General features: G+C 43.1%; 1 non-coding gene and 1 pseudogene across 1 annotated transcript; both read left to right on the forward strand.

Moving 5' to 3' along the window:
• Positions 1-4,586: 4,586 nt before the first annotated feature.
• On the forward strand, positions 4,587-4,656 carry LOC135574451 (small nucleolar RNA SNORD31). Its single transcript, XR_010465458.1, has one exon. It is a non-coding gene; the product is annotated as a small nucleolar RNA SNORD31 (small nucleolar RNA).
• A 1,340-nt stretch (positions 4,657-5,996) lies between these two features.
• On the forward strand, positions 5,997-6,070 carry LOC135574459 (small nucleolar RNA SNORD31; annotated as a pseudogene).
• Positions 6,071-14,241: the final 8,171 nt, after the last annotated feature.

The raw sequence follows: 14,241 nt of genomic DNA on the forward strand, positions 1-14,241 counted from the left end.
AGGAGAGACCGCATGTTTTCGTTGCAGGCCGTGTCAGTGGCACTGTATTGTCCTCAAAGTGGTGAACTGGGATAGTGCCACAGAACAACACTGGATACAATACCTATATGTCTCTAGTGGTGAACTGGGATAGTGCCACAGAACAACACTGGATAGAATACCTGTATGTCTCTAGTGGTGAACTGGGATAGTGCAGCAGAACAACACTGGATACAATACCTGTATGTCTCTAGTGGTGAACTGGGATAGTGCAGCAGAACAACACTGGATACAATACCTGTATGTCTCTAGTGGTGAACTGGGATAGTGCAGCAGAACAACACTGGATAGAATACCTGTATGTCTCTAGTGGTGAACTGGGATAGTGCAGCAGAACAACACTGGATAGAATACCTGTATGTCTCTAGTGGTGAACTGGGATAGTGCAGCAGAACAACACTGGATACAATACCTGTATGTCTCTAGTGGTGAACTGGGATAGTGCAGCAGAACAACACTGGATACAATACCTGTATGTCTCTAGTGGTGAACTGGGATAGTGCCACAGAACACCACTGGATACAATACCTATATGTCTCTAGTGGTGAACTGGGATAGTGCCACAGAACACCACTGGATAGAATACCTGTATGTCTCTAGTGGTGAACTGGGATAGTGCAGCAGAACAACACTGGATACAATACCTGTATGTCTCTAGTGGTGAACTGGGATAGTGCAGCAGAACAACACTGGATAGAATACCTGTATGTCTCTAGTGGTGAACTGGGATAGTGCAGCAGAACAACACTGGATAGAATACCTGTATGTCTCTAGTGGTGAACTGGGATAGTGCAGCAGAACAACACTGGATAGAATACCTGTATGTCTCTAGTGGTGAACTGGGATAGTGCAGCAGAACAACACTGGATAGAATACCTGTATGTCTCTAGTGGTGAACTGGGATAGTGCAGCAGAACACCACTGGATAGAATACCTGTATGTCTCTAGTGGTGAACTGGGATAGTGCAGCAGAACAACACTGGATAGAATACCTGTATGTCTCTAGTGGTGAACTGGGATAGTGCAGCAGAACAACACTGGATAGAATACCTGTATGTCTCTAGTGGTGAACTGGGATAGTGCAGCAGCAGAACAACACTGGATAGAATACCTGTATGTCTCTAGTGGTGAACTGGGATAGTGCAGCAGAACAACACTGGATAGAATACCTGTATGTCTCTAGTGGTGAACTGGGATAGTGCAGCAGAACAACACTGGATAGAATACCTGTATGTCTCTAGTGGTGAACTGGGATAGTGCAGCAGAACAACACTGGATAGAATACCTGTATGTCTCTAGTGGTGAACTGGGATAGTGCCGCAGAACAACACTGGATACAATACCTATATGTCTCTAGTGGTGAACTGGGATAGTGCCACAGAACAACACTGGATACAATACCTGTATGTCTCTAGTGGTGAACTGGGATAGTGCCACAGAACACCACTGGATACAATACCTGTATGTCTCTAGTGGTGAACTGGGATAGTGCAGCAGAACAACACTGGATACAATACCTGTATGTCTCTAGTGGTGAACTGGGATAGTGCCACAGAACAACACTGGATAGAATACCTGTATGTCTCTAGTGGTGAACTGGGATAGTGCAGCAGAACAACACTGGATAGAATACCTGTATGTCTCTAGTGGTGAACTGGGATAGTGCAGCAGAACAACACTGGATAGAATACCTGTATGTCTCTAGTGGTGAACTGGGATAGTGCAGCAGAACAACACTGGATAGAATACCTGTATGTCTCTAGTGGTGAACTGGGATAGTGCAGCAGAACACCACTGGATAGAATACCTGTATGTCTCTAGTGGTGAACTGGGATAGTGCAGCAGAACAACACTGGATAGAATACCTGTATGTCTCTAGTGGTGAACTGGGATAGTGCAGCAGAACAACACTGGATAGAATACCTGTATGTCTCTAGTGGTGAACTGGGATAGTGCAGCAGAACAACACTGGATAGAATACCTGTATGTCTCTAGTGGTGAACTGGGATAGTGCAGCAGAACACCACTGGATAGAATACCTGTATGTCTCTAGTGGTGAACTGGGATAGTGCAGCAGAACAACACTGGATAGAATACCTGTATGTCTCTAGTGGTGAACTGGGATAGTGCAGCAGAACAACACTGGATAGAATACCTGTATGTCTCTAGTGGTGAACTGGGATAGTGCAGCAGAACAACACTGGATACAATACCTGTATGTCTCTAGTGGTGAACTGGGATAGTGCAGCAGAACAACACTGGATACAATACCTGTATGTCTCTAGTGGTGAACTGGGATAGTGCAGCAGAACAACACTGGATAGAATACCTGTATGTCTCTAGTGGTGAACTGGGATAGTGCCACAGAACAACACTGGATAGAATACCTGTATGTCTCTAGTGGTGAACTGGGATAGTGCAGCAGAACAACACTGGATAGAATACCTGTATGTCTCTAGTGGTGAACTGGGATAGTGCAGCAGAACAACACTGGATAGAATACCTGTATGTCTCTAGTGGTGAACTGGGATAGTGCAGCAGAACAACACTGGATAGAATACCTGTATGTCTCTAGTGGTGAACTGGGATAGTGCCACAGAACAACACTGGATAGAATACCTGTATGTCTCTAGTGGTGAACTGGGATAGTGCAGCAGAATGCGACAGTCCTATAATTTCGGCCATACAGTGGTTCGGCAAAATTTGATCAGGAATAAAGACTATTAGTGTATGCGACAATGTATATAAAAAATATGATTATTGGTATAAAATTCCTTTAATCACTCAGATGGATGGCATTTTCTGTGGCATTCAAAAGGTCTTCGTCTGACATTGGACATGGTGTCAAACAACCTTTCACCTGACTGATGCATCCTTTCCTTAAAGGAAAATTCCACCCCAAAACGGTCTTTTGGTATTTGCAAAATGCATCATATGGGGATTCATGTATTTTGAAAGTTCCATATCTTGAGAACCTGATTGTTGATAAGCAAAACATTTTGGGACGATGTCACAATGGACTAATGAAGCAAATACCAGGAAATGGTTTTTGGACGGTGTTGTCCTTCAACTGGTTTCTAGAACTCCCTGGAAAACTGTATTTTATGCTGTTATTCTGTAGTCATGAAATTAAAACCTTTTCAAGACATGAAGTCAAACCGTTACACACCAACACTAACCATGGTGGGGTGACTGAATTTAATATACAGTTATACACCAACACTAACCATGGTGGGGTGACTGAAGTTAATATACAGTTATACACCAACACTAACCATGGTGGGGTGACTGAATTTAATATACAGTTATACACCAACACTAACCATGGTGGGGTGACTGAATTTAATATACAGTTATACACCAACACTAACCATGGTGGGGTGACTGAAGTTAATATACAGTTATACACCAACACTAACCATGGTGGAGTGACTGAATTTAATATACAGTTATACACCAACACTAACCATGGTGGGGTGACTGAATTTAATATACAGTTACACACCAACACTAACCATGGTGGGGTGACTGAAGTTAATATACAGTTATACAGCAACACTAACCATGGTGGAGTGACTGAATTTAATGAACAGTGACACACCAACACTAACCATGGTGGGGTGACTGAATTTAATATAGTTATATACCAACACTAATCATGGTAGGGTGACTGAATTTAATATAGTTATACACCAACACTGAACATGGTGGGGTGACTGAATTTAATGAACAGTGACACACCAACATTAAACATGGTGGGGAGTGAATTTTAATAACAGATGCATTGAAGTGAGGCACTGGTTGGCAGAAAACCAACCAACCGCTGTACACATCACTCAGTATGATGCTACTGTCTAGTAGCAGCCTAACAGATCTGACAGGTGTACAACACAGCAGCATCACTGAGTCAGCCAACTCATTTTCATAAACAACCGCAAACTCATTGGTTTGAGTTCAATCAAAACGCTGATGTGCGTTTTGGTCTTTGAGTCAATTAGACCACGGACATTTCAAGCTTTCTAAAAATGTGTTCCTGCTTTGTGATGTCATCCCCCTCCTTGTTGTTTGACATGACAAGCAGTACAGGGGCATGATGTCACAAACACACTGGTACCCAGACTGGAAACCAATTAACCCCTAGTCCTGGTACCCAGACTGGAAACCAATTAACCCTAGTCCTGGACTGGAAACCATCGGTCCTCCTGTGGGTTGGGCAGACACTGACAAGCCTGCTCTTGATGTTTGGGGCAGGGGTAAGGTGGGCTGCCTGCCTGGAGGGAGGGTGTCTGGGTGGGGAGCTTGGAGCCAGACCTTGGACCACTGGCTGGATGGCTACAATGACTGAAACCAAGTCTGATCTCATTTCAGAATGCTCTGCATATAGTCTGCAGTACCTAATGTACTTCTGCATAATGTTTGATTAGGGATCTGTTCCTTCCAGGTCCTGACTGTTCCAGTCTGGCCACTGGAGAACTGTTACTGAACTACCTCAAGGTGTGTAGGGATCAACTTTCACTTGATCTGTTGCCATTAACTGTCCTTTATCATGTAGAAGTGATGATTTCCTGTTACCGCCCCAGTCTGATGTTAAGCTGACTGATTGGTTACTGAACTGATCTATACTCTAGAGCAGTGTTTCACAATCCTGGTTCTTGGGACTGAGATGTAAGGCTTTGTTTAGACTGACGGCTCAATTCTGATCTTTCACTAATTAGTCTTGAATAATCAGACCTTAATGTTATTGGTGAAACTGTCGTTTCTGAAATGCTCTGGGTTACCGCCTAAGCCTTGTTCTTGGGGGTGGAAATGCTTGTTGACAGTTGTGTCCCCAGGATTTGAATTCACTGCTATAGACTGATCTCATGTCTGACTACAAGGTCTCACAATGTCATTTCATGGTTTCCTACTTTCTCCCTCTAGGTTTCTGCCCCTCTGGTTGAGGTCCTGGTGTCTGCAGGGTTTGGAAAGGTGTGTGACTTTAGACGGAATTTTAACGCTCCTTCCACGTGAAGCATTCTGGAATGTTGTAAATGATGAATCTCACTTTGCCCAGTCTGTTGTCAGTTCTGTGTTCTGGGGCTGGATCAAGGTCTGGTTTCCCATCGGTCCTCCTGTGGGTTGGGCAGACACTGACAAGCCTGCTCTTATGCTCGGGGGCAGGGGTAAGGTGGGCTGCCTGCCTGGAGGGAGGGTGTCTGGGTGGGGGCTTGACCCCAGACCCTGGACCGCTGGATGGCTACAATGACTGAACTACATGGACCTGATCTGGTTTCAGAATGTTCTGGATGTAGTCTAGTAATCTGAGATGGGGATTATTTGGTTTTAAAACTGTTCTGTTTCTTTAGATCTGGTTGGCTGCTGAAGTGTTGCTGTGCTGGTGGAGGGGAAGGTGTGTAGTGTTATTATAATGCACTGAGTATAGTGGACATTAACACCTTCCTAATATTGACTTTACCCTCAGAACAGCCTGTTGTCTACAAGGGGTCTGTAAGCGTTCCACAGGGATGTTGGCCCGTGACACAACTGTGGTTCGGCATTGGAGTCTAGTTAGCTGGATGTCCTTTGGGTGGTGGACCAGTGTTGATACACATGAGAAACTGTTGAGCTTGACAAACCCAGCAGTGTTTCAGTTGATACAAACCGGTGTGCCTGGCACCTGCCATACCTCTTTCAAAGGATCTTAAATATTTGTCTTGTCCATTCACCCTCTGAGTGGTACACAATCCATGTGTTGTGGTTTAAAAACCCTTTGAACCTGTCTGTGTATCTACACTGATTTAACCAGTGTCTTCAATAAGGGCTCGCTTTCACCTGGTCAGGTTAATGTATTGACCACTCAGTGGATATGTGTTGTAATGGGAAAGGGGGCAGATCAATATTAGGAAGATGTTAATGTTCTGTTGAATGTTCCTCTTGGATCATCACACTGACCCATGCAATGTGTTCTACACTACAGACTCTGACGTGATGAGTCATCATTACCGCCCCAGTCTGATGTAACGCTGACTGATTGGTTCATCTCTGATCAAGTCATCTCATACCTTGTGTATTAGTCCCTACAATATCACCAGGGTTTAATTCTTACACTATTTTCCCTCCTAGCTCTCCTGTTTTATACCTGCAAGACCTCTTACACTCCTGATTGGTCAGCAAGGAAGTGGGGGAAACCAGGCCAAGTCGATTCAACCCTGTGACTGTTCTGATGTGTAAATAAACCTACAAATCAATGCTTGTCCTTTTTCTTTCTTGGTGGTAGTAAATCAGACTTGGTAAATCTGAATGAACCATGTGGTGTTCTGATTTCAATACTGAACAACGTGACATTTCCTGTCAACTCTAATCTTTATGTCGTTATTCTAGGTGGTTTGAAACATGCAACGTATCGGTGACTGACATATTTCACTGGCTATAGAAAGTTGACTGACTTTAATTATTTTACGGCTTTGATTAGTTTTTGAAAGGATGTTAGTGTGTAGCATGTCCAAATCAATGTATTTATATAGCCCTTCTAAACCTAGAGAGGAACCAGGCTATGTGGTGTGTCCAGTCATGTAGTAGGTGTTTACCACTATGGGGTAGTTTGTAGTAGGTGTTTACCACTATGGGGTAGTTTGTAGTAGGCTTCTTTTATTTCTTTTTAAGTATTGTACTGTTAACCTTGCATACTGTTTAATCCTGGACTTGGTCTGCATTACACATGTGGTGCCGATTTAAAAAAAATATATAATTTTTTTTTTTAGTTTAAATGGGCTTTTAAGAGGTATTTTAGCAATAAGTCCTGGGGGGGGTGTGGTATATGGCCAATATATCACGACTAAGGGCTGTTTATGTAAATTATTAAAGGTAGTCATTGTGCATCGCGTTGTATGGCTTTTTAAACTGAAATCAAATCATTTTTGATTGGAAAATCTGAGTCTCTAAGTAATTGAGTAAGTAATTGTGGGCTGCCTATCCTTCAACCCTACAATGATTTTGAGGGGACTTTATCATGAATAATTGGGACTGAGGGACACTGCAATACCATACAGGAGAATCGGGATGGAGAGACACTGCAATACCATACAGGAGAATTGGGATGGAGGGACACTGGAATACCATACAGGAGAATTGGGATGGAGGGACACTGCAATACCATACAGGAGAATTGGGATGGAGGGACACTGCAATACCATACAGGAGAATTGGGATGGGGGGACACTGCAATACCATACAGGAGAATTGGGATGGAGGGACACTGGAATACCATACAGGAGAATTGGGATGGAGGGACACTGCAATACCATACAGGAGAATCGGGATGGAGGGACACTGCAATACCATACAGGAGAATTGGGATGGAGGGACACTGCAATACCATACAGGAGAATTGGGACTGAGGGACACTGCAATACCATACAGGAGAATTGGGATGGAGGGACACTGCAATACCATACAGGAGAATTGGGATGGGGGGACACTGCAATACCATACAGGAGAATTGGGATGGAGGGACACTGCAATACCATACAGGAGAATTGGGATGGGGGGACACTGCAATACCATACAGGAGAATTGGGATGGAGGGACACTGCAATACCATACAGGAGAATTGGGATGGAGGGACACTGCAATACCATACAGGAGAATTGGGATGGAGGGACACTGGAATACCATACAGGAGAATTGGGATGGAGGGACACTGCAATACCATACAGGAGAATTGGGATGGAGGGACACTGCAATACAATACAGGAGAATTGGGATGGAGGGACACTGGAATACCATACAGGATAATTGGGATGGAGGGACACTGGAATACCATACAGGAGAATTGGGATGGAGGGACACTGCAATACCATACAGGAGAATTGGGATGGAGGGACACTGGAATACCATACAGGAGAATTGGGGTGGAGGGACACTGGAATACCATACAGGAGAAGTCAGGAATACCTAGGATAGGATAAAGTAATCCTTCTCACCCCCCCCCCCCTTAAAAGATTTAGATGCACTATTGTAAAGTGGCTGTTCCACTGGATGTCTTAAGGTGAACGCACCAATTTGTAAGTCGCTCTGGATAAGAGCGTCTGCTAAATGACTTAAATGTAAAATGTAAATGTAATTGGGATGGAGGGACACTGGAATACCATACAGGAGAATTGGGATGGAGGGACACTGCAATACCATACAGGAGAATTGGGATGGAGGGACACTACAATACCATACAGGAGAATTGGGATGGAGGGACACTGCAATACCATACAGGAGAATTGGGATGGAGGGACACTGCAATACCATACAGGAGAATTGGGATGGAGGGACACTGCAATACCATACAGGAGAATTGGGATGGAGGGACACTGCAATACCATACTTCATCTGCTGGAGAGGCGCTGTGAACATGGATACATGGCTTCAGGCACAGGACTATTCCTTCATGTTTTTTTGATTTCCCAAGGACAACTCCTGTTAAAATATAACTTATACATGACATTTCCTTTTTGTTGTCCGGTATTACTGCCAGATATTTTGTACTTGTCTCAGACGTCCGATGTTGATTTGGTTTGTCTTCATCTGTAATCTGATAAGTGAAATGATTCGTAGGCCCAGTCATTCAGTGTGGTTTCAGAGGCTACAGTTCAGATTGTTAGCCTGCCTGTTCCCAGATCTGTTTATGCTGTCATGTCAACAACTCCTTGCCTTGCCAAACAGGATAGCACAAACAGGTCTGGGACCAGGCTAACACATTGTAGCTAAAGATTTGTTCTACAGTATATAGGCCTACGTCTAGCCATATACAATGTATAACTGTGGTGTATACTGTTAAGTTAATTACTTCTCATGTCTCGGTGAGCATTCATTGCTTTTCATTATATAGTGGGAAAGGAGTGCTCATCTCAATATGATCTCCTGAATAAATGAAGGATAAATACAATAGCATAACTTCTCCCTATGGTATGTGTGTGTTGTTGTAAACCTGCTGACCAATACAGGACATTTAATTGAAACACTTCCTACATATAACCAGTAGATGGCGGTAGAGACTCTAGAGGCTTGTTCTGTTTAATCAATGGGAGCAGCAAGGCATGCTGCACAACACAGTTCAGACAAAGACCAACACAACACTATTGAGGACTATTTATTTAAAATATACATATTGTAGTGTACAACAACATAGTGGACATGCACGAACATTAAACCCCCAAACTACTGCATCCATGTCAACATCTAAAAAAACAATACAAATATGAATGTCTCTTATCTTTCATTAATCCCCTCAGAACTCAAAAATGTTCCCCTCAGATTTGGTTCCCCTCAAAAAATGTTCCGGGTCCCAGAGATCCGTAGTTCTAATACCTGTGCATCCATGGAAACCGAGGCCACAACGAGCGGCCCCTGTTCCACAATGACACAGGCTTCTATACAGCATCAGACGCTTTCTGGTCCTTCTCTTCCTCTTTGGCTTCCAGACTGGTGGTGGTGGAGGGTAGGGCCTTGCTAGGAGAACATGCAGGCCCACATCGGCTCTCTCCTGTGGGTTCCTCAAGCACGACGGTGGGGGTGGTACTCACAACAACCCCTTCTCTGGTACGGTTGGTGGGGGTCAGAGTAGTGCTGGTGATGTTGCCACTGTAGTCAGATAGAACAATGACTGTGTAGTTACCATGGACAGAGCTGACCGTGCTTTCAGCAGAAGGTACCATGGAGATGCTGCTGCTGTTTCCCTGAACAATCCTACTAACTTCAGTTGGGACTTCAATGTCTGCTGTGCTGTTACCCTGGTTACCTGTCGTACTGACTTCAGCCGAGCCCCAATCATAGTCAGTGTTGTCAATGGTGGTGGTGGGATGGTGACTGGCACTGGTGGTGGTGTTACCACAGCTACAGCTGCTATAATTGTTCTCTCCGCTCCTATTCTCCTCCTCTTCCTCCAACCCAGAGCCTAGTACCTCTAGTTCAGCATCATCAGCAGATTGGAGGTGGTCACTGTCAGGTTCAAGAGGGGAGGAGGAGGATGAAGAGTGGGCAGATTTTTCACTGCTGGCTACATTCACATAGTGGTTAGAGTAACTAGGTTCAGAGTCAATATAGTCAATGTAGTTCAGCACAACAGTTGACTTTGTGGTGCTTTCATTAGGATCCACAGACTCCAAGGAAGGATAGCCAATCATAGGAGCCGCAATAGGAAGCACTTCCTTGTTCTCATTCTCGCCACTCTGCTCCACGCTGGTACTAGTAAGAGTAGGTGATGTTGTTCCTTCGTCTCCGCTGGTAACAGTACTCTGGTAGTCATTGGTCGCTTCGATGGAATCTTCATATTCAGTGTAGCCAATGGCGGAAGAGGAAAGGGTAACGGCTTCCTGACTTTCATTGTGAGCTTCTTCTTTTATAAAGTACAATTTGTCGCTGAAGCCACTAATAGCAACTGAGGATGAGTAGTTGGCCTCAGTGCTAACATTATAGTGACCTGTTATCACAGAGCCATTAGCCTCAGCGCTAACATTATAGTGACCTGTTATCACAGAGTCATTAGCCTCAGCGCTAACATTATAGTGACCTGTGATCACAGAGCCATTAGCCTCAGCGCTAACATTATAGTGACCTGTTATCACAGAGTCATTAGCCTCAGCGCTAACATTATAGTGACCTGTTATCACAGAGTCATTAGCCTCAGCGCTAACATTATAGTGACCTGTTATCACAGAGCCATTAGCCTCAGTGCTAACATTATAGTGACCTGTGATCACAGAGTCATTAGCCTCAGCGCTAACATTATAGTCACCTGTTATCACATAAGCATGATTAATATCGTCGATCAGGGGGTCTGAGGGTGAAGCATCCTGAGTAGTATTAAGATGGCCACTGGCTTCTTCCTCCTCTTCTTCCCGCTCTACCTCCTCCTCTTCCTCCTCCTCTTCTTCCCCCTCTACCTCCTCCTCTTCTTCCCGCACTACCTCCTCCTCCTCCAGGCCCAGCATCAAGTCTGTGTTCGGTTCAGCCTGCGCTGCCGTCTCAGTAACTACTGCACTAGTATCTACTGTGACAGTAACATTAGTGTTGTTACGATGTAAACTAAGACTAGTGTTGCCAAGGTCATCGGTGACCGAGACAGAATCTGTCCGATGAGTGTAGAAGTCAATGACGTCAGGGGCTGACATAGGATCAACGTTTAGATCAGCTGACGGATCACTTGTTTCCAGCACCACCACAGATCCATTCGGATGAGGACAGTCCTCCAAAGTCACAGAGAGATCTTCAGTGTGGCCACTAGCGTTGCTCTGGCTAATGTTGGTTCCAACAAGAGAGTTGTTTAGCTCAGAATAAGAAACAGCAGAAGAAGAGGAAGGTGTAACATCACTGCTGTTATTCCAACCACTAGCGGTCGCCATTTTAGTTTCGTTGTCTATCCGTTCAGTGTAGCCAATATCGTGAGCTGATGATGATGATGTTTGATCATTGATAAATTGACTGGCATTCCGGCTGGCATTGAATTTGAGACCACCACTTGGAGAAGTTGTGGATATTGAGTCAAAGTGGTCAGTATTGCTAATGGTTGAAAACCCAGATAGATCAATAATATCTTGATGGGATGGTGTGTTGTGCTGATCTTTGAATGCTGGTGTAGGATTGTGGTGAATTTGGGTCAGAAGATTTGATGGGGAAGGAGTGAAGACATCTTGACTTATTGAGAGGTCTCCCTGTGGCTCCAATGTGTAGGCAACAGGGATGAGGGGTGCTGCTGGGAATGGGATGTACCTCAGTGACCCTACAGGAGAGGAGGGGAGAAACAATGACTGTACTGTAGTGGGCTGGTTGGGGATGTGACTGAGAATCATAATCTTGAGAACCATACTCTAACTAGGCAAGAATACAGAATATCTGGCTAAGTAGTTGCTAAGCATGGCTAAATTGTGGCTAAGTAATGGCTAAGCATGGCTAAATTGTGGCTAAGTAGTGGATAAGCATGGCTAAATAGTGGCTAAGCATGGCTAAGTAGTGGCTAAATTGTGGCTAAGTAGTGGATAAGTAATGGCTAAGTAGTGGATAAGCATGGCTAAGTAGTGGCTAAATAGTGGCTAAGCATGGCTAAGTAATGGCTAAGTAGTGGATAAGCATGGCTAAGTAGTGGCTAAATAGTGGCTAAGCATGGCTAAGTAATGGCTAAGTAGTGGATAAGCATGGCTACATTGTGGCTAAGTAGTGGATAAGCAATGGCTACATGCTTAGGAACTACAACACATTTTATTTAACCTTTATTTAACTAGGTAAATCCGTTTTAAGAACAAATTCTTATTTACAATGACTGCATACCAAAAGTCAAAAGGCCTCCTGCAGGGACGGGGCTGGGATTAATAATTTAAACAAATATATAAAATAAAAAAAGAAACATCAATGACAATGATCTACATGTAATATAGTAGATAACGTTAACGTTACATCATTGACACACCATAGACTATTGTTTGTGAATGTTATTAGCTATATTGTGTTTGAGTGATTATTTATAGAGCGGTGTTTGTGTAATATTTTATGGCCAGTTGAAGCATCATAATTTACACACAATTAAATTGCAATAATAACTGGTATTGTCTTCGAGCTAATCTGACAGCTCTCTTTTTCAAACAAACAGCTAAAGTTACGCGTTCGTCCTTGCTAGCCTGAGTGTGACACTTAGCTAGCTATAGCTATCAAAGAACCATTAGCTATTCTAACGTTACATTAGCAAATGTTGCTAGCCAATTAATTATTAACCAAGTTATTTACCTTCATCAAATAGCAATAAGAGGACGCAGAGTATCAAATGATGACGGCAACTCATCATCGCCAGTTCAAATCAACAGAGATATTATTATTAGCAGAATTTGTAAAAAATAAATAAATAATAATAATTATCAACTGAAACAGTTTAGCTACTGCATCATTTTCTCGATGGAAAATACTTTTTATTTGAATATACCAATGAGGTCAAAGAAATATAACATTGTGCATTTTTATTGGATACTTCAAAAGATTCTAAATACTGTAGTAACAGTCGCTAGGCGCTGTCGACAAACGTTCTGTCTATCGCGACATGGCTTCATTTTCATTTTTTGTGTTTGGGAGAAAATGGGGATTTCATATTAGCAGTAACTGCAAAAAGTTATTGTGAAACTAAGGTAAATTGCAGTAACCTAACATACTGCTTTATAACCTGGTTTTAACCGGCCCTTGGCTGTAGTTAATGCCTTTTACCTTGATATCATATCATTGTATTCTGATAGTGATACAATCAAACCTGTATGACACTGACTGACAGCTACACACACCTACATTGCTAATCTAGGGATACAACATCATGGCACAGCATTGCCGTGTGGAAAGGATGGTTGAATTTGCTCTGAAACGCCGACATCCAGACACTGGTAATAACTAGCTAGCTAAGTAGATCTGAAAACATAATTAATTAGCTAGCGACCATAGACTAACAATGCCACCGACTCCCATAAGAGGAGGTCTGCAATTGATCTGCAATCTATTATCAAATCAAATTTTATTTGTCACATACACATGGTTAGCAGATGTTAATGCGAGTGTAGCGAAATGCTTGTGCTTCTAGTTCCGACAATGCAGTAATAACCAACAAGTAATCTAACTAACAATTCCAAAACTACTGTCTTATACACAGTGGATAAAGAATATGTACATAAGGATATATGAATGAGTGATGGTACATAGCAGCATAGGCAAGATACAGTAGATGGTATCGAGTACAGTATATATTAGCCCAATAAGCCCAATAATGAATTATATCCTGAAATGTCATTTGATGGTTTCTTTGAATCAGTACACCACACACACAGCCAGTGACAGCCATCTAGCTGGAGCTGACCAAAATGTAAAACAATCTACCTAAATTAGCAATATATTTGTGCTACCTGCTCCCACAAAAGGCGATCATCAATGTATACTTAGCTTCAATCTATTATCCCTATAATGAATATAATACCTATAATTTTATTCAGACATTCAATGTGTTATTTGAATCAGTAACGTTACACCACACACACGATCGATAGCCAGCTGACAGTCAATTAGACGCGCACCCCATACAGAGGGTGCGTTCGTTAATTCACCCTGGAGTGCCAGAGGCTAAAGCTAATGAGCAGTTACCGCCTTTTGCCTCTGTAGGGCAGTATACAGCTGACCAAAAATGTTACTTTCTTAGGAGGATGAAGAACAAAA

This window comes from Oncorhynchus nerka, linkage group LG12 (assembly GCF_034236695.1).
Source record: "Oncorhynchus nerka isolate Pitt River linkage group LG12, Oner_Uvic_2.0, whole genome shotgun sequence".
Lineage (NCBI taxonomy): Eukaryota > Metazoa > Chordata > Actinopteri > Salmoniformes > Salmonidae > Oncorhynchus > Oncorhynchus nerka.